Source organism: Equus asinus, chromosome 4 (genome assembly GCF_041296235.1).
Source record: "Equus asinus isolate D_3611 breed Donkey chromosome 4, EquAss-T2T_v2, whole genome shotgun sequence".
Taxonomy (NCBI): Eukaryota; Metazoa; Chordata; class Mammalia; order Perissodactyla; family Equidae; genus Equus; species Equus asinus.
The window spans coordinates 29554814-29581871 of record NC_091793.1 but is presented as its reverse complement, the minus strand read 5'-3'; the positions used below and the strand labels follow the sequence as shown (position 1 = coordinate 29581871).

General features: G+C 34.9%; 1 long non-coding RNA gene across 2 annotated transcripts in view; it reads right to left on the bottom strand.

Moving 5' to 3' along the window:
- Nucleotides 1–27058, bottom strand: part of LOC139045161 (uncharacterized) — a 302752-nt gene that overhangs the window by 6308 nt on the left and 269386 nt on the right. For both annotated transcript variants that reach the window (XR_011503041.1, XR_011503042.1), the window contains one exon: nt 10027–10134. This is a non-coding gene — a long non-coding RNA (uncharacterized lncRNA). The remainder of the gene's footprint in view (nt 1–10026; nt 10135–27058) is intronic.

Below are 27058 nucleotides of genomic sequence, written 5' to 3'. Positions count from 1 at the left end.
GGATGTTATCTTCTTTTCTTATGTCTATTAAATATACACTTACTTCGATGGATTAGCTACATTTTCTTGTCTACCATTTCTTTTTAGTCTTTGTTTTAGCAGTCATGAGTACCTTTCATCACAAAATATCCTCTTTCCACATGACATCACTTCCTATCTAGGGCCCTTTCTCTCTCTCCTTCTTCATGACAAAGTTACCTAAACGTGTGGTTTTCTTTATTTTCCCTCACATTCTTACACTTCCTGAAATCTGTGCTCTGCTCCTTTTCACTCACCACAGTGGTCTTTTTGCTGTTAAAAAGAATGAAAACATTTTTGTCTCTATCTTCCTTTCATTTCCTGTATCTTTTGAAACTGATGACTGCTTCTTTCTTGAAATTCTCTCTTATTTGATTTCCAGCCTTTTTTCCCTCAGTCTCTTTTGTGGGCTTCTTGTTCTTTCCCAATACTTTGGGTGCCTATGTTCTCATGAAGTTTGCCTTCTGATCTCTGCTTTCTCTTTATCCACTTTCTTTGAGATAGGATACCAATTCCATTGGCTTTAGTTACCAACTCTCTACTAATGACGCTCAAATATATATTTCTGCTTTGATTGTCTCTCCTAAACTCCTTTCTTATTTACACAACTGCTTATTGTTATTTCCTGCAAAACTTGAAATGCAGTGTGACACAAATACCCATACTTCCCCTAATCAACTAATGCCTGATTTTTTCCTGGACCTTAGTAAAGGTCTCCACCCCCAGTGCAGCTACTTAAGCTAAGTCCTGAGTAAACTGGTTGCCTCCTTCCTCTGGTTTAGTATCTACCCCACTTCCAATGTCAACCACTCAGTCACATTTAGACTGTCTCCAGGATATGATTACTTCTTTCCATTTCCTCTGCCACTTACTCTTTGACTAGCCCCTTTTCTCTTTTGTCTACATTGTTGCCACAGCCTTTTTACCTGGGCACCCTGACACCAATTTTAACCCTGTAATTTACTTTCTACCCTCTAGCCATGGTCATCTTTTGGAAATTAAACTGATGAAGTCTCACTCCTGCATAAGACAATTTTTGGTGCTCCATTTCCTCAAGATAAAAAGCAAACTCCTTGACCCAAAATACAAAATCATTTACTATATATAACTGTCTTTTACATTTCCACTCTCATCTGTTCATTTCTTCAGCAAATATGAGTTTATTAATTAGTTACTTCAACAAATATGTACTAGTTTCTTCATTCAATGGGTCAGGCATATGTACTGAAGATATAGCGCTGAAAAAAAGGACAAATTTCTACTCTTATGATGTTCGTATTGAGGGTGGGATACAGACAGAAGCAGGGGCAGATGATAGAATGATATTGATCGGAAAGGGGGAGTGTTATTTTACATAGGCTGGTCAGTTTAGCCCTCTCTGAGGAGCTGGCATTTGAACAGAGGATGGAATAAAATAGTAGCCCTTGGAAATTTTCAGAAGAAACTTCTAAGCAAAGGAAATAATGAGTGCAAAACCTCTGTTGTAGAGAATGCTTGAAATATGACCTATGCTTAAAAAGATTACTATGGTTGCTGAGTGGAGGATAAACACGGGGGGCAAGAGTGGAGACAGAAAGATCAGTTAAGATCTAGCATTAAATGAAAGTTGGTTTTTTTAATGCCTACTTTTGCCAGAAATAGTTTCAGAGTGCTCACTACACATAAACACACATACACACTTAGTATTCTCCAGGCATTGTGGTTCTTTGGATGGGCCATATTCTCTCTCACTTTTGAATCTTCTTACATCCTGTCCTCTATTCTTTCATCACTTGCATCTAACATCAACTCGTCCATTAGGGTGCAACCCAGATGATAACTTCCTTTGCCTCTAAAGCTTGGGTAATATGCAATTCCTGTATGTTCTGAATTCCTACCCCATTACAACATATATCTGAATATATATTTACTTTGCACTTGATGAAGGTTCTTGTTTGATGTGGTATCTCCTGTACCTTATCACAGTTAGTCGGTGATATTTAAATAAGATTAGAAGGAGCCATTCATATAGATGAATCAGGAAATAAAAGAAGCAGATGGAGAGATAGCAACTGCAAAGACTTTGAGGTCAGCAAGTGCGTGATGAGTTTCAGAAGCGAAAATGAGTCAGCGTGGTTGAAATGTAGTGAGGCGGGGGAGAGGGATGTGAGAGGATGTGCATACTGGCCAAGAGGATACAGTTTATTTTTAGTGTTTTTTATCCATGTGCATGATTTATTCCCTTGTGTTTGTAAAAGGCATTTTAGATTACAAAGTGAGTTTTCACACCCAATATTTTCATTTGCTCCTCATAACCATTCTAGGTTTATTCCTACACAAATTTTTTCTCCTCCTATACTTGAAACCTTCCCAAATCCAGGCTCATTCCCATCCACAAACATCTTGTTTCTAGCCTCCTTTCCTTTATGAATAAATGCTTTCAAAATCTCCCATTTTTATTTTTAAAATCATTCTTATTTCCTCATATCATTACTGAAATTTTACTTTGCTCTAAAAATACAACTACTCTTAAAATCAGCAAGAGAAAGCATTCCGTCTTCTACTTCAAAAGAAGAGAATTAGAATCTATCTTATTTCCTATTGCCATTTGTCTATCGTTGGTCTGCCACCATCATTCACAAAGCATGCCTTTTAAAATTCACTGAAACTGTCAATCCGTTTTTCTATCCATCCTCAATACCATTATTTGGGATGATGCAGAAACATTTATCTAGGTTTCAGTGAAATGAATAACTGCTCCTCAGTCTTTCTTCTTCTACCTGTATAATGATGACATTTAGATTCTTAGTTCCTTTACCCCGTATACTTGAATTGCCTTTTCTTTCACTGTATTTTCCATTACCTGTAGATGTTTTTTATAACATTACCTTTTTTGTAACATTTCATTACAAAAATCTTATCTACTGCCAAGAGCTGAATAAGATCTCTAAACTTCTCTTCTTTAACCCCAGTCTTCTATTATTAAACCTACAATTCTTTTCTTTCTTTGTCTATTTTGTGATACATGGTTCCTCGATTCACCTCTGATATCCCAGTCCACATATTCTACCTGCCTCCTTACCAAGTCTGAATGGGATGATCAATTATATAAAAGATGCACTCTGAAGTTTTCTTCTGCCTTCATTTTATTTTCCGTGTGAAAAGGATTGTGTCCATTCATTCAACAAACATGTAATGAATACCCACTCTTTCTCAGACACCATTCCAGGTACAGGTAATATAGCAACGAACCAAACAATGACTACTGTCCTGTAGCTTTAATTCCAGTCAGGGAACATAGACAACAGGATAATAAGTAAATATGTATGTGGTGGTAAGATGTGCTACAGAGAAGAACAAGGCGGGATAAGGTGATAGAGAGAAAAAGCACTTATATTTAAAAATAGACCATGGCCCAGTGAGGGCTTTCTGATAAGGGGACATTTGGGCAGAGAACTGAAGGATATTAAAGAGTGAGCTATGAAGATATTCTTCTAGACACAAGAATAGCAAATATAAAGGCTCTGAAGAAGAAATGTGTTTAGCTTTTATGAGGGCGAGCAAAGAGGTTGATAAGACTAGAAAAGAGCAGGCAAAAGAAAAAATGGTAGGAAATGAATTCAGAGAAGTAACATGTTTTCTTGGATGTTATGTGTTTCTTCTCTGCCATACGTAAACTGGCATCATCCCATAGTTTATTATTTTTTTCCTATTTTTGCTTTGTTATCATGGATTTCTCATTGAATCCATTGGTACGTGATGCTACTTTACTTCAATAATAGTTATTGATTTTTAAAGTATTAATCATCTATTCTGATCTCCAAAACTAATGTGCCTATCTTTCTAACTTTCATATGCTTCCCCCCAATCATATGTACAGCATACATATTTTATAGCAAAAATATAAAACATCCACAGAGAGTTCCCTTCAAAATGTTTATCCACATGCACACACTTTTCCTTCTTTACCTCTGTTCTGAAGGAAGGAAAAATAAAAAGAAAGGAAGGAAAGTAGGAAGGAATGGGGGAAAACTGACATTTGAATTTGACCTATTTCTACTATGGGCTGCAGTATTTCCCTATATCACCATATAGTCGTCCATAATTGTACCTATGTTACTCATTACAGTCTCTTATTTCTGTCTTTGTCTACCCTATTAGGAAGTATGCATACTGTGGGCTGGAGCTCAATCTTGTTATTTTCTACATCCTTATCTCATAGTATAATGTTTTAAAACATATTCATAAGTGATCATAAAACTTTTGCCTGATGAACTCATCTAGTGATGGAGTAATTGACGCTTTCCACAGGAAATCCTTTGTATTTTTGAACATCTTTTTGTTAGAAAATGTTCCTTATATTAAGTAATTGAATCCACTTTTGTATATGGATAAACATACATTTGAATTACAAAGACATCAACATTTATAATCATTCATTAAAGAACTAAAGTTTAGTGTGCAATATAGCATAAATTATGTCATTTCTTTGAGATATAAGACCTGAAGATACTTTTTAAGATAAAAATCTACAGTACAAAAAAATGAACGCAGACATTGTGCTTTATGCAGAAATATCTTATGTTGTAGAAAAGCATTTCTATGGGTGATACAAATTTTTAAAAGGGAAATAGATTTTTCTTGATTGCTTGTTTTTCAAACCTGAAGTCCCAAGACTTATGAAAGCCTGAATTCTGAGTTAAAGAACTAATTGTGCTTATTTAATAGTCTGTTAAGTTTTAGGATATCATTTTGATTGCTTTTCCTCCAAACTATTTTACAAATCAGTTATTTCATTACTTACTATATTGATCCAACAAAATAATTATTCGTTGCTTGCAAAGCATAATCCTTTTCGCAAGTCTCTTGAACTCACGGTAGGCACAGAGACTGACTCAAAAGTAGCAAAAATATTGCTCAAACAAAAATTGTATTCAAAAATATCTCCAAGCTATAAACTTATTGCACAATCATTTCAGACAATACATGAGAGAATTATTTCCAGGACAAGATATATACAAGCTGTTTCTTGGAGTTGTGCTAAATTTGTTTCTAACACAATACTTTATCAGAACACTCAAAATTGGTATGTTTCCTGATATTATTGTCCATAAGTTCACTAAAAGGGCCCAGTGTTTTAATTAGTTTATATATAGAATTTGCCTTAATAATGATAATAATAATTTTAATGATAATATCAATAACAATAAATACATTGTTTTCCAATCATTATCATCTAATAAAGAGTACAACATTCGTTCTGATGATGATACTTTTCAAGGGCCCTGATAAACATTTAGACAAATTTTCTTTTCCTGACATGAATATTATCACTGAGCAAAAATAACTTTGTGGTGAAATATTCCGTAGGTTGCTGAAATGGTAGATACATGACATTATGCTTTTGTTCAAACCCAAAGAATTTTCCAACACAAAGAGTTAATCTGAATGTATATAAATTTTTAAAAATTCTTTAGGAGTTAGAGGATCCTAGGAAAGAATGCAGATTATGATGAGATAATCTAACTGTGTTATAAATGTATGAAAAAACCTCCTGAAGGGGAAGAGTGAAAAGGTGCCAACAAAAGTAACTTTGGAAACAATTAAAGGCAAAATCAACTTTACATAAGCACTGTATTCTATTCGAGAAAATTGTTTTTGAGGAGGGTATGGGTTAACAATTCTGATACTGCTATACATGTATATTGGAACTGGAAAATTACATAAATGTGTGGCGGATCCATCCCAGCTAGCTCCCATCTGGGATCTAGGTTCCTTACTGTTAGAGTGGAAATTTACAGATAATCAAGGGAAGGAGGTTAGAGTGATCACTGTGGTAATGGATTAGAGTTGGAGACATCATAAGAACTTATATTTAATTTAATATAAAGATGATACATACAGGAGTATCTATAGATATGTGTATACACATGGGTCAAAATATACACATATATTTCTTACTCTGTCCACTGAGATGGCCTAAAGGAAATGGCCCCCCAGTATCAACAAACACATCTAGCACCCAGGTCTTGGTTTCTAATATCATTCTACATTAAAATAAATCAGGGATCCTTAGAGAAATGGCTAATTCTAGGACTGAAGCAGGAAATATGCCATATGAGAATGAAGTATCTTACAGTGCCAGAAAGTAAGGAAGTGCTCAAAAAAAAGAAAAAAAAACCAAACAGATAAACAAAAATCCCATTGATGGAGATATGTTAAAAGAACGATGCAATCAACTGGAAGAGCTCCCAATGGCAAAGATAAAACAATTTGAGAAACAAAACAAATAAATAATAGTATGGTATTATAACCCAAATCATAAAGTAAATATCCATGAGTCCATCCTGATATAAATAAATGAATAAATAACTATACAAGGGGAGGAGAAAAATCTCCTGTGCAGATGAATTTTAATTAAATTTGGTAGTAGATACCCACCCTAAAGAAGGGAGTATATGTCCTATTCTTTAAGTGTGGGCTGTACATAGTGATTTCCTCCCCAGAACAGAGTGTGGAAAAAAGGGGAAAATAAATAACTGTACAGTGGACAAACCCGACAAACTCTACTTCAGCCAGGGGATCAAGGTCAACATCAAAACTTATAAATCATGTTGATAGCATGCATTCTTGATATGATATGATGAAAATGACATTTTATTTCTGTGATCTTCCTCTCAAAAACCTATATAACCCTAGTCTAATCATGGAAAAAATAATCAAACATCTTCCAATAGAGAGGCTGCTTATACAATATAACTGACCAATACACCTCAAAACGATCGAGATCATCAAAAATAAGGAAAATCTGAGAAAATGTCACAGCCAAGAGGAGCCTAAGGAGACATAACAACTAAATGTATCCCAGTATCTTTGATGAGATCCTGGAACAGAAAAAAGACATTAGGTAAAAAATAGGGAAATCCAAATAAACTATAGACTTTTGTTAATAATGTATCAATATTGGTTCATTAATTGTAACAAATGTATCATAATAATATAAGATGTTAATAATAAGGGAAACTGTGTGCTAATATGGGTGTAATATGGGAACTCTCTGTACTGTATGCTCAATTTTTTTTGTAAATCTAAAAGTGTCTAAAAGGTAAAGTCTATTAATAAAAAATAGGCTGGATATTAAAAAGCTCCATTTTAATATTTCTAATTTGTATTTCACTGTCCTGAGAGTGTTAATACAAATATATAAGGTTTCTAACTTTTTATGAAAGTTTTCCCAGGATGGATAATATCTTTCTTCATATTTATAAAACATAAAAATGACATTATTGTGTTTGACACCTAAGCAGGCTGTGGCTCCACAAATTTGGGAACTTGTTATTGGAAATCACAATGAGAAGACATATAAATATTTTAGCTGTTTTTGGAATACTTTTGTTGAAATAATTTCATAATAAGAACTTGTTCAGAAAAAATTGTTTAGTAATAATGGAAAACACTTTTCAATCTGAAATATGAATTGTATGTAATATATAATGTTGCTTTTACTAGTATAATGAATGGTAAGCTTCCCACACCAATACTATTAATATCATTCCAAACACTGGTAATGCTGTAAATGGATCCAAATGAAGTATTATGAAGGTAATCCAACCACGATTATAAAGATTTTTGTAGGATCAGATTATCTACGTTTTGGGAAATTATATTGTATTCATGTCATATTATTGGCATATTTAATCATTAAGAGGTTGAATGAAAGCTTTTGGAATTTAGAGAGCAGTTTGCCTTCCTTCTTTGGAAGAATTGAACAAAGTAGAAGGCAATTTTTAAATTGGGATGTGTTTAGTCTTGAAACCTCTTGATAAACATTTGAATATAATTTTAGAGATTGAAAGCACACATTGAAAACACTTGATATTTCTTTCACAGACAAATTGCTCTTGTTCTCTCTCACAGTAATGACACTCTTTCATCACATAGGCTAAATAGGAACAATGAGAGGCTGCATGAACTTTGAAGTCTAAGAGAGCAGAGTTTAAATCCTGGTTCTTATATTAATTAATGCTGTGACTTTTAGGTAAACAACCTACCCTCTTTGTGCCCCAGTCTGCCCGTTGATAAATTGGTACTGATAGTGCTATCTCCCTGGCCAGATAATGAGTGTAAGATAAGGCATGTAAAGTGGTGTCACAGAGTAAGTGCTCAATGCATTTTAATTATTCATTATTAATGAATAATTAATTATCATATATTTTTAGAATTGTTGCTGCCAACCATTCTCTTAACTGCTGATTAATAGTTTTTTCCTCCCTTCCTTTTCCCCTCCTCCAAGTTTCCGCTATCATTTATGCCTATGTAAAGTACTAACATAAAGTTTAGGACAATGCTTGAACCGTATGGTGTTAAACAGGAGACTTTTTTCTGAGAAATTGAATAGGTGCAATTGAGGGTAAATTTCAGTTTGGAAAGATCATGGAAGGAGTCAAAATATCTTAGTGTGTTAATAAGGCTGGTAGTGTCTGGCCTCTGCTTCTCCTAGTCGCGTCATGAGCCACATTTCTCTACCCTCCTCCGCTCCAGCCAGCCATATTGCTGCATTCCAATATGCCATAATTGCTGAGCTCCGTGTTAAAACAAGGCCTTTACACCTATAATCTCCTCTTCCTGGAATTCTAAGTGTACACACATATGTGTGTAAATGCACACATGTACATACACACATGCACACACTTTTGCTTAATTAACTCCTAATCAGTTTGAGCCATGTCCTCAAAAATGATTTTTCTGAAGTCCCTGATTATATGCTTTCATAATACTCTATATCTTGCCTCTGTGGATCATTTAACAGTTTCATGTTTTAGTTGCTTTGTGTGATTGATTAAATGTTCATCTCCCACATTACTATGAAAACATCTTTGAGGCAGGAACTCTATCTTGTTTTGTGCATCACATTTCAAAATGTCTCGTCACTGTCTCACACAAAATAAATTCAAGATATTCAACTGTGGAATGAATGAAAAGACAATTTGCTTCATTAAACTGAAACAATCATGAAACGGGCGGAAGAAAAGTAGAGTACTTCTTTAGACTTTGTTGTCCATATTCTTCCAGAACAGACTGACATCAATTGCTTCTTGAGAAAGAAAAGTAAAATGTACCCCTCCCACACACAGACTTAACATCATCAATTCTTAGAACAAATACGAGAATATTGAATTTTCTGTTGAATTTTATAATCAGCTCATAGATTAATCCAGGTATCTTTCCGGAGCAAAATGATGCAAAAGTTGATTTCAAGGCAGCTGCTCTGCTGTATATTTCTGGGCACCTCAAATTTTAAATGGGACCCATTTAAACCCCTTCCTCATACACTGCATGTGGAAGATACTCAAACACAAAGCAAGAGCATTAACCCACACAGAACAAGAACAATCAACTGAACGCCTTTTAATAATTTGCATCTTCCTACGGTTTTGGCATTTCCTTTTCAATATAATAGCCTTTTTGAAAATCATACCATGCGCATATCAATAAGCATCTTTGAAATCTTTTAATAACCAGCTCTGTCTGGAATAGCATTAGGAGGTTTAGTTTTGGGAAATGCTATTGTAATTAAGGTTGCTTTGAGTCAAATGGAGTTCAAAGGAGATTAATTTTAAGCTTTGAAAATCCCATGACACCTACTTTGGTGGCATGCATCCTAAAGCTAATCTGATTATTTGATGACAATTTCAGTATTAAAGATTATTTCACTTAATTGTTTTTACTTTGCCTCTTTGGGGATTCTACTATCTGAAACAAAGTTAGGAATTTTTTTTTTTTTCCTGAAAGCAATGGAATCTACTCTTTGAAGTGAACCAGCTGACGAACTATGTCTTCTTTAGTTGTAATTAATTTGAATATTTTCAATTAGTTATTTGTTGGATTCTTTTTTAGAAAATTAACTTAATAAACATAATCTAAACACATCCTATAACAGTTAACATACTGACACAGTTTATATAATGGTAACAACAACAAAAAAATAAAATAAAAATGTAAAATAAATCTTAGAGGTTTAGTTCTTACTTCTTTGATGTTCGATGTGAGCCTCAGCATCTCTCCTGAAGAGTGGGTATCCATATGATGGCTCATTGTATACGTCCACACCTACACATGGAGTCAGGGAAGAGGTACCTGGGAAGTTGAACAAGAACAATTAAATGATTCCACACGGAAGTATCAAATGTAAATTCCACTCATATTTAATTGTTCAGAGCAAATCATGTGGCCATGTCTTACTTTACAAGTGGGAAGGTACAATTCTCTCATTTGCCTGAAAGTAGAGAGAAATGGGATACCGGTGAATTTTGGCAGTATATGTCACATAGTCCCAGCAATTAAAAATAGAAATTCTATTCCCTTCTCTTTCTCTTTTCAGTTTAGGTGGACTCCACAGAATGATTATTGAAGTGATTTTCCTGATCTCTTTTCCAGTCATAAGCTTGACAAAACATCTGGCAGTAAACATATTCTCTACTCTTATGGTCAACACATTTAGCAACTGGACAATTAGTGATTACAAAATTGTATGTTTATTCCTCCTTTTTGACCAGTCGTTCTTTATGTGTGCGTTATCGTCTTCCTAACAAATACTCCCAGTAATTCTTAATGTGGAGATCTAGGTTGTGGTGTGAGGATTTGTGTTTTAAATCGCCCCTAGGGAGTCTAACGAAAGTTGTTCGTAAGTGATAGTTTGAGCAACACCAATCCAGTGGCATAAAATTCTCATGTGCTTGCCTAGTTGAAAATTAAATTCAGCTGTACGTTTTATCCCACATGAAAGCTGAGGGTTCTAATTCAAAGTAAGAATGGAAACTTCCGTAACTGCATCAGCTGCTTTCCCTCTAACAGACAGCAGAGCAGAAGCAAAAAGAGTAGAGAATTTAGAGAATGAGAGATCTGGATTTGAATCTTAGTTATTCTATTAACTGGACATGTGACTTTGAGAAAGATGCTAACCTCTCTAATTCTCAATATCCCTTATGTTGAAGAGGAAATTACAGGGTCTACCAAAAAGACATGAGAGAATCTAATGAGTTATAATTAAAGCATTATAATTCATTATTGTAAAACAACGAACACATTGATATTAGTCATCTCATTCAACATTTATTGTGCCACCAAAGTACCACCTACTACTTTAAATAAGTCTAAAAACGTATGTTAGAAAGACAGTTCCAGAATTTGAAGCCCAAGTAAAGATACATAAAAGTACATAGAAAAGTGAGAGCTACATTATTAGATTACTGCATATTAGATAGGTAAAGTAACTTGTCTGAGGCCAGAGAGTTAAGAAGTGGATTTGAGTATGGATTTGAGTCCTGTCAGTTTGACTCCATGATGCTAAACAGAGAGGAAAGGCTGCGCATAGATGCTAGGGAATTTTCTTTTCTTGAAGACTACAGTGAACCTCTGAAAGAATTTAAGCAGAGAAGTACTATTATCAGATTTCAGTTTTATAAAGAGCATTCTGAAAGCAGTAAAAATTGCTTTTGTTTGTTTAGATTTGTTTTGAAGGAAGAAATTCTGGAGTAAAGGAGAGCTGTTAAAAAGCTACTGCAGCAACCACACAGGAAAACAAAGAGAGTACACTAAGAGATTTGGTGTAACATTCATACCATACCAGTCCCATAAGATGTGTTACACATGTTCTGGAGCCCAAAGATGGCAATTTGGACCAAAGATGGAAAGGTATGTCATCAACATTTGATGATGAAATTATATAATTAGATGAACTTGTCCATGGATAGTGAGTAGTGATGGGAAGGAAAGTGTTAATAACAAAAACTAAACACCCAAGTTGTATATTAGAATAGTTGAAGTGATAAAACATGGGTGAAGACTAATATTAATACTTGTTGAATTGATAAAACATGGGTGAAGACTAATATTAATACTTGTTGAATTGATAAAACATGGGTGAAGACTAGTGTTAATACTTGGTGAAATATACTGTGTGTTTACAGTGTTTCAGGCACTATATTAATTCCTTTATATGAAATGCCTCTTTAATATTTGTTTCAGCCTCATACAATAATATTTTATAACTATTTACTAAAACAGAAATTGAATCTTAATAATATTAAGAAATTCTCAAATGCCATGTATGTAAAAAATGAGGAAGTTGGAGTTCAAATTCAAGTATTTCTGACCTATGTATTATCCTATTAACCACAAGTTATCTTGTTTCCAAAGAAGAGCCAGAGAAGAGAGTGAGGAAGAACAACAGCTGCAAAGATTTAGAGCAAACAGAAATGAATTGTCTACAAATCTTGACCAGATGGAAGGACAGTGTTGGGGTTTTGAAGATGAAGGATAGGCAGTTGTAGCTTGAAAGTAGAATAGCATGTGTTTCAGATGAAGAGATACAGTAGTTAAGGAAATGAGGAAATTGGGGGTGTGGCGTTGGGAGTGAGGGGTGAAGATCAAGAGAGTAGAGAACAGTGAGTCTACATTGCTCAATATTGCAGAACAGTGAACATATGTTGCAAAATGCTACCTGTACAGAAGTGAGAGCCGAGCAGATGCTGAGTTTCTTGGAGAGAGAGAATGATACTAGTTCTAGCATTTCCAAAGAATTGGAAGGAAGGATTGTCTATGAGGTGAGGATATAACAAAGATAAGGAAAAGAATTATATGGTATATTTATTGAATTTTCAAACTTTCTCCATAAAATTTCATTCAAGTGCTCAAGCCCAGTATTACTCTTTTTTTTTCTTCTCATGGGCAAGGAAAAAAAGAAAAAAGAGAACTGCCAAAGAAGTCAAGTTGATTCTCCTTTTACATATTTGATTCTGTGCTTCCTCACCAACATTCTCAGCTTTTGTTGACCTCTGTATCTAAGAACCTTCTGAGGCTCTAGAGTTATCTGTCTAACCTGAGCTTGAGGTGTTTAACCAACAGACTTTATTTAATGTGCTCAGATTAATGCCTAATCTTTACCCTGTTTATTACAGACTTCCAGCTATCCTAATGTCCAGATTCCCTGCCCTCTGGCAACTTTCTGTCCCTTTAATCTCCTTGGCCCTGACCTTGCATAGTTTCTTGACACTTCTGTAGGGCTCTTGGTTGCCCAAGCTGGATAGGAAATGAACATTTCAGGCTTTTCTGGCTGGGAGAAAGACATCTACTTTCTCTGGGTTGGAATAAAACTCTACAGAGGCAACCCCTACAATACTGTAAGACTAAAACATTCTAATAATAAAATACCAATTAAGCCACATGTGATTTAAGTCTTGTCCCCTAAAAATATTTTTTTTCTTAAATAAATTTACTAATATACTATGGGGGATAAACAGCTCCGATTTAGTGTAAGAGAATTTTGGATTTGCAGCTCAGTGGGGCTTTGGCTTTCATTAGCTTCTTTCATTAGAAATTAATTATTTAAATAATTACAACAATGTAAATGAACCATCATCTCAAACCCAATTTACTTCCTGCTAGTCCCCTAAGGGACATTTGTTGTGTTGTTCGGTGTAACCATGTCATTGCTCCAATTCAACGATTTGTGTTCTCTGCATTATAGATTAAGCACTGCAGGGGCTACAATATTCGAATTACCTTTGTTTCTCCTTCTTCTCTAGTGCCATGTTACTATTTTACCAACAACTGACAAGGTTTGATGGGAGGCAGGAGGTGAGAACAGCATGTCTGTGGAGTAATTCAGGTTAAATATATGTACATTTAATTATTTACACTTGGATTTACATATTGTAATTTGGAGTTCTGGAAAGGCATTAGAATCTCAGTTTATTGCTAACAGCGTGGCACTTGGGTTTTCAGAAAAGAGTGGATACGGGGCTAATGAGATTTAGTATCAGATATTTGGCTTTGCCTGAAATTGCCTTCTTCACTCTCTCAATAGATAGTAAGATTTCACTAAGTCCATTATCTTGGGCATATTGCTTTAAACTGAGAACTTTAATGCAGCTAAGTGATTAAAGAACGAAGTTTTGAAATGTATAGCAAGATTTTTTACTTGTTGAAAGCTTGGAAGAAGCAGAGCAAGGTAAACATTTGATTTTATTTGTGTGTGTGTGTGTGTGTGTGTGTGTATTTAAGGGTGTGTTCAAGAGAAAAAAGCAGTATGATAGACAAAAAAGAAAATGTAACTTTCAAAAGACTTCTTGTATGGCATATAGACAAGCAAACATGTAGCCACATTGGAGCTGATCAAAATATGTGATACCAATAACAATAGGGAAAGGGAAAACCTCAATCAACTATTCTTCACTAAAATAGTTTAGGTTGTCAAACTAATCATGATCTAATACAAATCAGACTACTGAGGTTATGGAGTAGATTTCATAGAGGGAGGGAATATGCATGGAAACGCCACAGTTTTGATGGCTTTGTTGTGATTTCACATGGATGGAATGCTGCTGGTCAGACCAAAATGCAGGAGAACTGAGAGAGTTTGGCAGTGGAAAGAGAGTCTGAAAATAGTGAGATCAAAGGCATGAAAGAAGTCCTTTCCTGTTGTTTAAAAATTTGGGCCATTTTATTTATTTCAGAGATGATTGTACAGCACAAATACTGTGAATTTGGGCGGTATATGACTCTTAGAGAAACATAGAAAGATATCTTTTCACTTATGGTATACCTTAGTTTCCAGAAGCTAAGGTAGCTGGTACATCCATGAATGACAAGAAACACACAAAAAATAGGGAATTGGGAAAAATAGATAAAAAGTAATTATGTCATAGAATATCCTCTCAACCTCCAAATTCCTTAATTGCATTTCATGTTCAGTTTTTCTGCCTCTGTACAACACTCTGTGTGATGTCTCAATATGAATTTTCGATTCAGAAATTCTCCCCCTGACTGGGTCTACTTACAAGTGTATATCATCTATTGCATGTTTTTTTTTTGAGTCTCTGTATTTTTATTTCTGACATTTTAATTAGCTTTACTGCAACCAATTTTTGCTTATTTTATTTCTATTTTTAGTTCATGTTGTTAAATTTAAGTTGTATCTTCATTTATATTTTAAAGTATTTGCTCAACTGCTTTATAAAATTATCTGGACCTGGAGAGAATTTATTTCTGATTTTGTTGCTATTGTTAGCTATTTTTTGAGCAAGTGTATCTTTTCATGTATTGAATTTTATATTTAATATTCATTTTGGTTATTCTGTCATTCTTTATCTCTCTTTGTTTCTCTATTTATCTCTCTCTGTCTCTCTTTCTCCTGTGCAATTTTCCTAATAAACAGTTTAGCAGTTGGCTTCACCAAGACTAGCTTCTCCATTCAAGGACCAGGTTATAATGGCTGTTGCTAGTTCCATAGTCATTGTTTTTAGACAAATCGAGTCAGAGTACAAGAAGATGGCTTGGCACATTTCTTGGTCCTGAGGCTGTATCTGTGACATTTACTTCTCCAAGCTCACAACTTTCTATAGACCATAGTCCCAAGCTTTTTTCCGAAATAGCAGAATCCTAAACCAGTCCCCGGCTTCACGCAGTGATCTTAGTTTTGGCCTTCATTCTTGAGAGCACAGTTTTAAAGGCAACATCATTACAAATCCAGCCCAAATGTTATTGCTCACCTCCAAACTTTTAGGCAAAAAGCATCACCAGATCCAAAGAGAAACATTTCAGAAAGATGAAGAGATCAAACCATGAGGAAGATAAATTGATTCAAAACCTGCATGTACTCCATAGCAGAGCTTCAAAGTATATACAGCAAAATTTTATAGTACTAAAGGGATTAGATATCCACATTCACAATCTAAGATTTTAATGTACTCTCTCAGTCGCTGATACAAGAAACAAAACAGCAACAAAAAAAAACATCAGTAAGGATACAAAAGGACAAAGGGACAACAAAATCAATGAACTCATTCTAACTGGAATATATAGAACACTGCACCCAATGATGACAGAAAATACATGCTTTTCTGAAAATGCACGTAGGAAAGTCATCAAGACTGACCATATGGTGGTTCATAAAATAAGCCTCAACCAATTTCAACAGATTGAAATAATTCAATGTGTGTTCTCTGGCCACATTAAAATAATCTAGAAAGTCCCCAAAGCTGCAAAATTATGCAATACATTTCTAAACAACTCAAAAATCAAAGAAAAAGTCAAAGTGGAAATTAGAAAATATTTAAAATCTGAACTATAATTGAATGTGTACTATTAAAATCTGTAAGATTTAGCCAAAGGACTCTATAGAGAAATTTGAGGCTTGAATTTATATTTTAGGAAAGAAAAAAGGCTGAAAAATCAATAAGACATCTCCAATGTCAGAAATGCATAAGGGATATTGGTACTGGCTTTTAGTTAATATCAGCCCTGATATGGTTCCCCTACAGTGAACCCAGCACACACGGATTAAAAGTAAAAGCACGCATTTCCAGTTCCCTGGTCCTTTAGCTACACTCATATACAAATGTTTGTTTCTTTAACCTCTGACTCCCTGAGCAATAGAGCCAAATAGAAGTTACAAATTGTTAAAGTCCAGATGACCTCACGCTGGGCTCCCACTAAAGTTGTGGCTAATCACAAGATCTTGAAGTTCTTTTCCAGAGAAACTAATGTCCAGAGAATATCAAGAAACTGAAGCTTCCCAGGCCCATCTTCTCAGCTTCCTGGCATCAGAGTCTACCTTCCACCATGGAGATAAACGACCAAGGACACTCATCTGAGAAACCCTTTGTCTCCTCTACTGGAAGCAGCCCCAGATACAGGTTGATGGGAAAATGCTGACCAGGAAGGCGATGGCCCCCCTTCCCTACCCAAAATCCCAAATAAAAACCCCTACCCATTTATTAACAGGGAGCAAGCAACTTTTGGGGCACTGGCCCTTTGCTTTGCTCCCTCTGTCTGGCAAAGTAAAGCCTTTCCTTTTTCTCCCAAGACTCTGTTCTCGTTATTTGGATTGGCATCCGGATCAGAGACAGGACTTTCAGTAACAATATCACTACACATCTTAGGGATAATAAAAAGGTCATAAGAGGATATTAAAAAGAATTCATGCCAATTAATTTGACAATTTAGATAAAATGGAAAATCACCTTTATACACAGCTTATAAAAAGTGACACAAGAAGAAACAGAAAAAAATAGAAAATTGGGGCAAGCCCAGTGGTATAGTGGTTGGGTTCCTGCACTCTGCTTTGGCTCCTGAGGTTTGCCCGTTCGGATCCCAGGCCCATATCTACGTTCCACCCAAAAAGCCATGCTGTGGCAGCATCCAACAGACAAAATAGGGGAAGATTGGCACAGACATTAGCTCAGCAACAATTTTCCTCAAACAAAAAGTGGACGACTGACAGCAGATGTTAGCTTGGGGTCAATCTTCCTCACAAAAAAAAAAAAAAAGAGAAAGAACGAACAAAGAAATACTTATATTCATTCTAAAAATTAAATATGAAACTAAGTACTTTGCTGTGAAGAAAACTCCAGGCTCAGATGATTCATTCACTAATTGTTTTGCACATTTGAGAAATAAATAGCATCAAGATGTACAAAGCAGAAATTGCCAAAAATAAATGGAAAAATAGACAGTTCCAATCTTCACAGCTGAAGATTTTAACATTGTTTTCTCAGCAATTGATAGAGCATAAAGTTTTTAAAAATCCATAAAGACATAGATAACCTGAACAACACTATCAACTTTGCCCTAATCAATATTTGTAGAACACTACTACATCTAACAATTGCAAAATACACATTTGTTGCAAGTCCAAAATAGATAAGCCAGAAAATAGATTTGGACATATATGATTACATGATTTGTGGTAAAGGTGATGTAGCAATGTAATGAGGAAAAGATGTGCTTTTCCCCACAAATGATGCTATATTAATTGGATAGCCATATGGAAAAAGAAAAAATATTGATGACCACTTCAAACCATGTACACTTGCATGTAAATGTAAAAGACAAGATATAAATGTTTCAACAAAAAAACATAGGAGAATATTTTCATGACCTTAGCCCTAAGCAACGTTTTCCTAAACAAGAAACTAACAGCATTAACCTTTTATGGTTAATGTAATGTATGCTAAATTGTGAAGTGGACTATATTAAAATTAATAATTTCCGTTTATTAAAAGATATTACTAAAGAGATATAAAAACAAGAAACAGAATGGAAACAGACATTAGTAGTAGGTATTTCAAATAAAGGACTTCAGATCATATAAAGGACTTCCTTGAATCTGTAAGAAAAAAGCAGAAAACACCACAGAAAAATGGGTAAAAGCTTTAAATGGATACTTCACAAAGGAGGATATCAAAATAGTAATAAACATATAAAAAGGTGCGCATTTTCATTTGCTATCAGAAAAATGCAAATTAAAATCACGATGTAATTATACTGCACAGTCACCAGGCATACCTGAAAGGAAAAACATGGAAAATATCAAGTGGAATCAACTGAAACTCTCAAACACCGCTCTTAGGAATGTACTTTTTAAAAAATCTTATCAACACATTTTTTAGCAGTTTCATTGAAATATAATTTACATACTATACTACTTGACCGTTTAAAGTGTACAGTTAAATGGATTTTAGTATACTCACAGATATGTGCAACCATTACCGCAGTAATCAGTTTTAGAATATTTTCACCATCTCAAAAATAAAACTCGTATCCTTTATGGGTTGGCCCAGTGGCACGGTAGTTAAGTTCCCACGTTCTGCTTTGGTGGCCTGGGATTCGCCAGTTTGGATGCGGGTGTGGACCTAACCCACCGCTTACCAAGTTATGCTGTGGCAGGCATCCCATGTATAAAGTAGAGAAAGATGGGCAAGGATGTTAGCTCAGGGCCAATCTTCCTTAGCAAAGAGGAGAATTTGTGGCAGATGTTATCTGAGGGCTAATCTTCCTCAAAAAAAGAAAAAAAGAGAGAGAAAACCTGTACCCTTTAGCTGACAATCTCTACCCAGCCCTAGGCAAACATTAATCTGATTTCTGTCTTTATAGATTTCCCTATTCTGGACATTTCATATGAATGGAATCATAACATGCAAACTTGTGTGGCTGGCTTTCTTCACTTAGCATCACATTGTCAAGGTTCATTTCATTTTTTAGCATTTATCATTGTTTCATTCCTTTTATGCCCAAACTACATTCCATTGTATGGATAAACTACATCTTGTTTATCCACTCACCAGTTGATGGACATTTGGTTGTTTCCACTTTTGGCTTTTATAAATAATGCTGCTATATACATATATATTTGTGTATACATTTTATGTAGACATACATTTTCATTTCTTTTGGATATATACTGAGGAGTAGAATGGTTGGGTCATATGGTAACTTTATGTTTAATTGTGTGAGAAATTGCCAGGCTACTTTGCAAGATAGTTGCACTGTTTTACATTCCCACAAGCCAGTGCTTGTTATTATCTGACTTTTTGATACTAATCATTCTAGTGGGTGTGAAGTGGTATCTCATTGTGGTTTTGATTGGCATTTTCCTAATGACTAAAGATGTTGAACATCTTTTTGTGTGCTTACTGGTCATTTGTGTATCTTACCTGGAGAAAAGTCTATTTGAATCCTTTGCCGACTTTTAATTGGATTACTTATCTTTTCATTATTGAGCTGTATGAGTTCTTTATATATTGTGGATACAAGTCCCTTATTAGCTGTATGAATTGCAAATATTTTCTCTGATTCTGTGGGTCATATTTTCACTTTCTCAATGGTGTCCTTTAAAGCAAGGGTGCTTTCTTCTTTGAAGTCCAGTTTGTCTTTTTTTGCCTTTACTGCTTGTGCCTTTGGCGTCATATCTAAGAATCCTTTGCCAAATCCCAGATCATGATCATTTGCCCCCATGTTTTCTTCTAATTGTTTTATAGTCTTAGCTCTTATATTTAGGTCTTTGACCAGTTAATTTTGTATATGGTGTGAGTTAAAGGTCCAACTTCATTCTTTTGATGTAGCTATACAGTTGTCTCAGCACTTAATACCCATGTCAAGAATCAGTTGACCACAGATGTATGGGTTTATTTCTTGACTATCAATTCTATTCCATTGATCTATATGCCTATCCTTGTGCCAGTACCACACTGTCTTGACTTTTGTTTCTTTGTCCTAGCTTGGGAAATCAGGAAATGTGAGTCCTCCTATCTTGCTCTTCTTTAAGATTGTTTCGGCTATTCTGAGTCTGAAATTTAGAATCATCACATCAATTTCTACAAAGAAGTCAGCTGGGCATGTGATAGGGATTGCATTGAATCTGTAGGCAAATTTGGGGAGTATTGCCATCTTAACAATTTTACGTTTTCTGATCTGTGAACATAGGATGTTTCTCCTATTATTTAGGTCTTTAATTTCTTTTAATAATGTTTTGTAGCTTGAATGGATTAAAGATTGAGCAGTATGGGGATAACTGAAAATTGAAGGTCCACACATAAGAGTGGGAGAGGGATTCTGGGCAAAAAAAAAAAAAAAAAAAAATGCAGTCATTTGTCTTTTTTATGTACCCTACACAAATACATGAAAAAGAATTTTGTGAAATTAGGAAAGCTACACTGAACTTTGCCTCTGTCTAAAAGTTCAGGAAAACTAATTTATATTAAACATTACCCCCAGAAAATTATCAAGTTTAAAGCCCATCCAAAGTTAATATAAGAAAAAAGAGAATAGGTAGAAGAAGTTCCCTGTAGACAATGAAATCATCTTAGAATAAGATGCTCATAGAGCAGGACTTCTGGTTCAAAATGAAGTTAAAGATGTTAAGAAAATTGTACAGGATGTGAAAGAACAAGGCACATTAGAATTAGCAAAACTCAAAATGGTGATGATAGAACTTAGTAAAGAATAACTGAAAACAAAAAATCATTTTTAGAAATTAGGAATAAACTAGAAAAAACACGATAGCAAATTAATAAAACAGATACAGCTTTAAAAGAAATGTTGTAAAAAGGATGGAAATTTTACAAAACAACAAGAAAGGAAAAGATAAATATTGAATAAGCAAAGAAAATCCAGTTTACAAGTGAAAAAACTCCCTGAAGAAGAAAATAAGAGTAAGGAAACAGAACAAATACGAAAAATATAATTGGAGGAAACTTTCTTGAAATAAATGTTTAAAAACAATTTTGAAACTACATAATAAAAGAGCATACCACATGCTGAATGTGAGAATTTTGACCCAGAATAACCTATTTCAATAGCTCTTTTAATAAAATTCCTGGCCTTCATAGAATGAGAAAAAAATTCTTTGTGTATTTAGGTAAGAGTAGAAGTGAATTAGAAACAGAAGAAAGTCTGGTTATCACTACACTCTTTGACAGCAATATTTCAGTACAGATCAAAAGGGAGTACTGTGTTTAAGATATTCGATGAGAAAAAACATTCCCCAAGGAGTTAGTATCTAATAGAAATGCCTTTCAAGTATAAAGGTCACAGACAAACTCTTATCTCAGGAAATATTGTTACTGTGAGACCTTTACAGAATGAGTTAACCACAACCAAAATGTCTAGAGACAACATAAGGGCTTGTGTAAGCATAAGCATGTTGCTATTTGTACAACTAAGATTAAACGAGGATTAAAAGGGACAGAATAAGATATGTGGTGTGCAACCCCTGTATCTTCAAACGATGTAGACAAAGTACAAGTATAAAACAGGGGGAGTTTGGGGACAACATAGGGAAAAGAAAAATTTTAACTGTTCTCAGTAAATATTTTGATGGTAGTAGTAGTATAACCGTTATTCTGTGTGTAATATGAGATAAAGTAAATGATTAATAATGGGAAATTCTAATTTGATCACCCCCTGGTCCTTGATAACTGGGCTTCCTGGTGTGGAACAAAAGAAACAGAGATGTAATGCAGAAAATGTTAAACAAAAATTCTATAGTCCTGGATTTTAATTAGAAATATGGCATTATCGGTATAGAATGACTACATATTCAATATTCAGTACGGAATTAGAATTATCACCATTTTGCCATACGTAATCAATTAATGGATCTAGGCCTTCACATCAGCAGCTGTTAACGTCACACACACAAAAAGACAGCCAGACACTTTGTGCTTCCTAATGAAAGACACCATCACCTGCTGTAGCCTTGGCTAATGGATTGAACATGAGTCGTAGCGAACCTAGGAATCTAGCTGCCAATTTGTAGAAAATACAAAGGACAAAGGTACACATTGAATTGTATCATGACTATGAAATCAGCAAAATCCGTAATGTGGGAAAATCTACAGCTTCTTCAAAAGCTAAAGTGTAAGAGATGGAATGAGACAGAGGGGAAATTTATAAATTAAAAGCAGCTTAAAAGACTTTTTTTTTAAATGGACCAGACTAGATTACAGTGTCTAGGCATGCATCCATGTGTCCTAAAACATAAGAAACACACGGAAATGACTCCTGTGAAAATCAGAGTAACTTGACTTTGTGGAGGGGTAGGGAGTTGAAATGGAAACACAAGGCACCTGGAGAGGTTCCCAGGGGAGCTGACCAAGTTGTGTATCTTAACCTACGTGGTGGTTCCAATCGCATTTGCCTCACAATAGCTCGTTAAGCTACACATTTGTTTGTGTGTTTTTCTGTATTTGTGTTTTACAAAAAAAAAAAATTAAAAAACTGATTTTCTTTCACCCTACATTAATGAAGTCAGAATTTTTAAAAAGGGTAGTTAAAAACAAAAATCGCATGTCATCGTCATGCCAGTTATAAAAGAAAGTTCCCTGAGGCTTATACTTTAAAAATAATAATTTAAGCACATTCAAAACTGCAGCGAAATACACATATATTGTGGGAAGCTTGTCTTAAAAAAAAAGGAAAAAAACAAACTTGGGAGTATTGAGGCAGTAACAAACATACCTACAAGATTTTACCAAGCTAAGCAAAGTAGACAGGCTTTATAAGGGAAAAGTAGAGAAAGAGAACACAGGCTCTAGCTCTACCAAGGAGAGAACTGGCATCTTATCATTCCTAACACTTTATTTTTCCCGGATGCACTATTATGCTCCCTTTTATTACCACCTGAAATAGTCACCTTAATTAAGGCAAATTTATGAATTATTAATTCTAAATGATACCTAGTTGACTTGGGGAATGAATGTGAATTGGTTACTTAGTTTAGTTAAAATTGACCCAATAGGCAGTGTCTATATTGGCAATATGGACAGGAAGACATTCTTCCTTTACAGTAACAATTCATTTTATCTTTCAATAAAGTATATAATTCAGGGATTTAACTGCATTTAGAATGTAATAAGAAAGCTTTTAATACATGAGTCCTCCCAACTTTTCTCTTTTCTCTGTTTGCTAAAGAACTTTTGGAATTCTTTTATGTCTCTTATTTTCCCTTTCTTGATCCTAGAGGAGAGTCCTAGTTTGACAGACTTGTTATGGGATTTATGACGCAGGATTTGTAGGACTAAAAGATAATGGGAGGGATGCGTAGTGGAGTTGGGTTGGAGTTTGGGGTGGGTGGTTCCTTGTGGTATATGAGTTTTGTGGATGGGGCAAAAGTTGAATTTTTAAAACATACTTCTTTATAGATCCCTTCACATTTTTATAGTTAATTTGGCATTATTTTTTATCTCTTTATGTGATCTTTTGACTTAGGGTGCTCTGGGAGTGGACTTTTTGGAACAGAGATTTACATGTTACAGAACGTATCAGTAAGTTGTCGCTGGGTATAGACCACTCCAAGCATAATGACTTCAAACAATTTATTATTTCTCACTAGGATATTTGTTGACAAGGCAGTTCTCCTGATGTAGGCCAGGCTCTGTTGACCTTGACTGAGCTCACTCATGTATTAGCTAGTATTGGCTCAGCTTCTGGGGTTTGCATGCTGGGACTTCAGCTTTTCTCCACATAGTCTTTTATCCTCCTGTGATGTAGTACAGACTTGGCTTCATGGCTGATACAGGAACCCATTGGAGACAGTAGAACACAAGGTCATTGAAACCTGGGCTTGGAAATGGCACACTTTCACTTCTGCTGCGTTCTATTAGCCAAAGTAATAAGCCCAGCATAGATTCAAGGGTTGCTGGGGGAACAAAATAACCAAAACTCCACCTCTTGAAGTGAGGAGCTTATGAAGTCACACAGCATAGGGCATGGAGACAGGAAGGCCGTTAACTGAGACCATAAGTTAAGTCAATCTACTACAATATCCAACATCATTTAGGTTTAATTTTGTAAATGATATTCTAAAAGAACAAGCTCCAGCTTTCCAGGTTCCGATGTTTCAAGTTTCCATGTTTCCTTTATAAATATAGGGGCATTTGATATATAGTCATAGCTTATTACTCATTTGAAAATGTGAATGTGAATGAAAAAAATTAAAGTTCCTGACTGTTAGGGAGTGAAAGCACAGTTTGATGTGCTGCTAAAAATAAGTAATTACAAACAAAAACACATTGGGGCTGGCCCAGTGGCGTAGCAGTTAAGTCCGCATGTTCCGCTTCAGCACCCTGGGATTGCAGGTTTGGATCCTGTGCATGGACCTAGCACCGCTCATCAAGCCACACTGTGGCAGCATCCCACATAAAATAGAGGAAGACTGGCACAGTTGTTAGCTCAGGGCCAATCTTCCTCACAAAAAAAAAAAAAGAAAAGAAAAAGAAGAAAGAAACCATTGTATTTGCATTATATTTTCTGGAAATCTGTTGATTATGTTTTGTAATTTTCATGTTTGTTTGCTATGTAGATATGAGTTTAAGTTTGGCTAGGAATAACAGAGGACCTCAAGTAGCAGTCATTTGTACAAGTTATAAGTTTAATTCTCTTACATAGAATTCTGTGTCAGGGGTCAGGATTTTAATGCATTCCATGGTATTAGGATGTAGGCTTCTTTTATTCCACCACACTTTTTAAAAATAAACCTCTTATTTTGGAATAAGTTTAGATTTAGATAAAAGTTCCAAAGATAGTACAAAAGTTAATGTATACCCCTCATAATATAAGTGTTCCCTTATTGTTAGCATCTTACACTCCAACGTAAGAAACAAACATTGGTATTTTACTATTAACTAAAATCTTGACTTTATTTGAATTTGCTAATTTTTCCATTAGTGTTTCTTTCTGCTCCAGGACTCAATCCAGGGTACCACATGGCATTTATTTGTCATGACTCAGTAGTTTCCTATGGTCTGTGACGCTTTATCAATTTTTCCTACTTTTTCATGACCTGCTAATAGTCTTGAGGCTTACTGGCCAGGTATTCTGTAGACTGTCCCCCAATCTGCGTTTATTTGTTATATTTTTTTCATGATTAAAATGGGGTTATCGATTTTCGGCAAGAATATCATAGAGGTGGGGTGCCCTTGTCATCATATGAGTGGATACATGATGTTATTGGTGATATTAAAATCACTTAGTTAAGGCAGTATTTGCCATGTTTTTCCAGTTTCGAGTTACTTAGTTTTCTTTTCCTTACACCGTTCTTTATAATCATGTCACTAGGTTCAACATACCTTTAAGGGTGGAGGGATTAAGCTCCACCTTCTGGAGGGGGGAGACATCACATATATTAAATGAAAGTTTACAAGGAAGTGGGGAAGACTGATATCTTTTCTTCCATTTAATTATTTATTCAATCATTTATTTATGTCACTGTGGCTCATTGATATTTATTTTGTACTTTGGTTATAACTCAATACTACATTGTTCATTTTGTTCTTGAATTATTCCAATTTTGACTATTGGGAGCTACTTAAGGTTGGCTTCAATTTTTCTATGGCATGTCACCATCTTTCTTTTTTTGTTTTTTGAGGACCCCTTTACATTCTAGTACTATAAGATGTTCCAGAATCATCTTGTATTTTCCCTGTCTTCAATCTAGAATAAGCCATCTGTGCAATAGGCCCCAGTTCCTTTTATGGAAATGAAACTTGGAAACCAAAATGTGGGTGCTAGGTGGCTTGTTGCTTCTGAGGTGTCACTGTTTCTAGGCTCTATCAGTGGACAGAAGTAGGTATTCTATGAACGTATGCTAACCCATATATAAACAGATATTTATTACTATTTCTTTATCGTCTGTGTGCATATGTGTGTATATATATATATATATACATTATATATATATTTACAGTGGTTAGATTTACAATTTTTCAACTTTACAATGGTGTGAAAGCAGTACACATTCAGTAGAAACCATACTTCTAATTTTGAAGTTTGATCTTTTCCTGGGCTAGCAATAGGTGGTATGATACTCTCTCATGATGCTGGGCAGCAGCGAGCCACAGCTCCCAGTTAGCCGTGCAATCACGAGGGTAATAGCCAATACACTTCCAACCATTCGGTACCCATGCAACTATTCTGTTTTTCACTTTTGATACCATAATCAATAAATTATGAGATTTTCAATATTTTGTTATAAAATAGCCTTTGTGTTATTTTATATTTTGCTTGCTTTTGTTTAACTTTGGGCTAATGTAAGAGTTCTGAGCATGTTTAACATAGGCCAGGCTAAGCTACGATGTTTGGTAGATTAGGTGTATTAAATGCATTTTCAACTTATGATATTTTCAATTTGAGATGAGTTTATAGGGACATAACCCCATTGTAAGTTGAGGAAGATCTGTATAAACATATATATATTTTATACATATATGTTTTTATACACACATATGTATATGCATACACACACATATATATGTGTACACAAAAGCACATATTTATACGTTAGCTAAGCATGAGTTCATTCTTATGTCTCTGATGCTAATTCAATACCACATGGCTTATCTTAACTTTCCTTTCTTGCTTATCTGTAACTTCCCTCCATGATAGCAAGAAATCTGGCTTCTACCATTTTCTATCCATTTACTTATTTGTTCAACCCTATTGTATGCATCATGCCTTTTTGATCTCATTGTGCAAGATCAGAGCCTGCGTATTTCAGGTAGTATGTTGGAGGTAGGGCTGGAGAAGGATAGGTAAAGAACACATGAAATTTCCTTTAAGGAAGAGTTTTGAGAAGCTGCCCTGCAACTTTGCTGCTGACACCCCATTGGCCAAAAATTAGTCACAAGGCCACACAAAGCTAAAAGGGAGTTTGAGAAATGTAATCTTTATCCTGGAAAGCAGAATACCAAGCTTAAAAAACCCCCCCAAAACCATTTATATG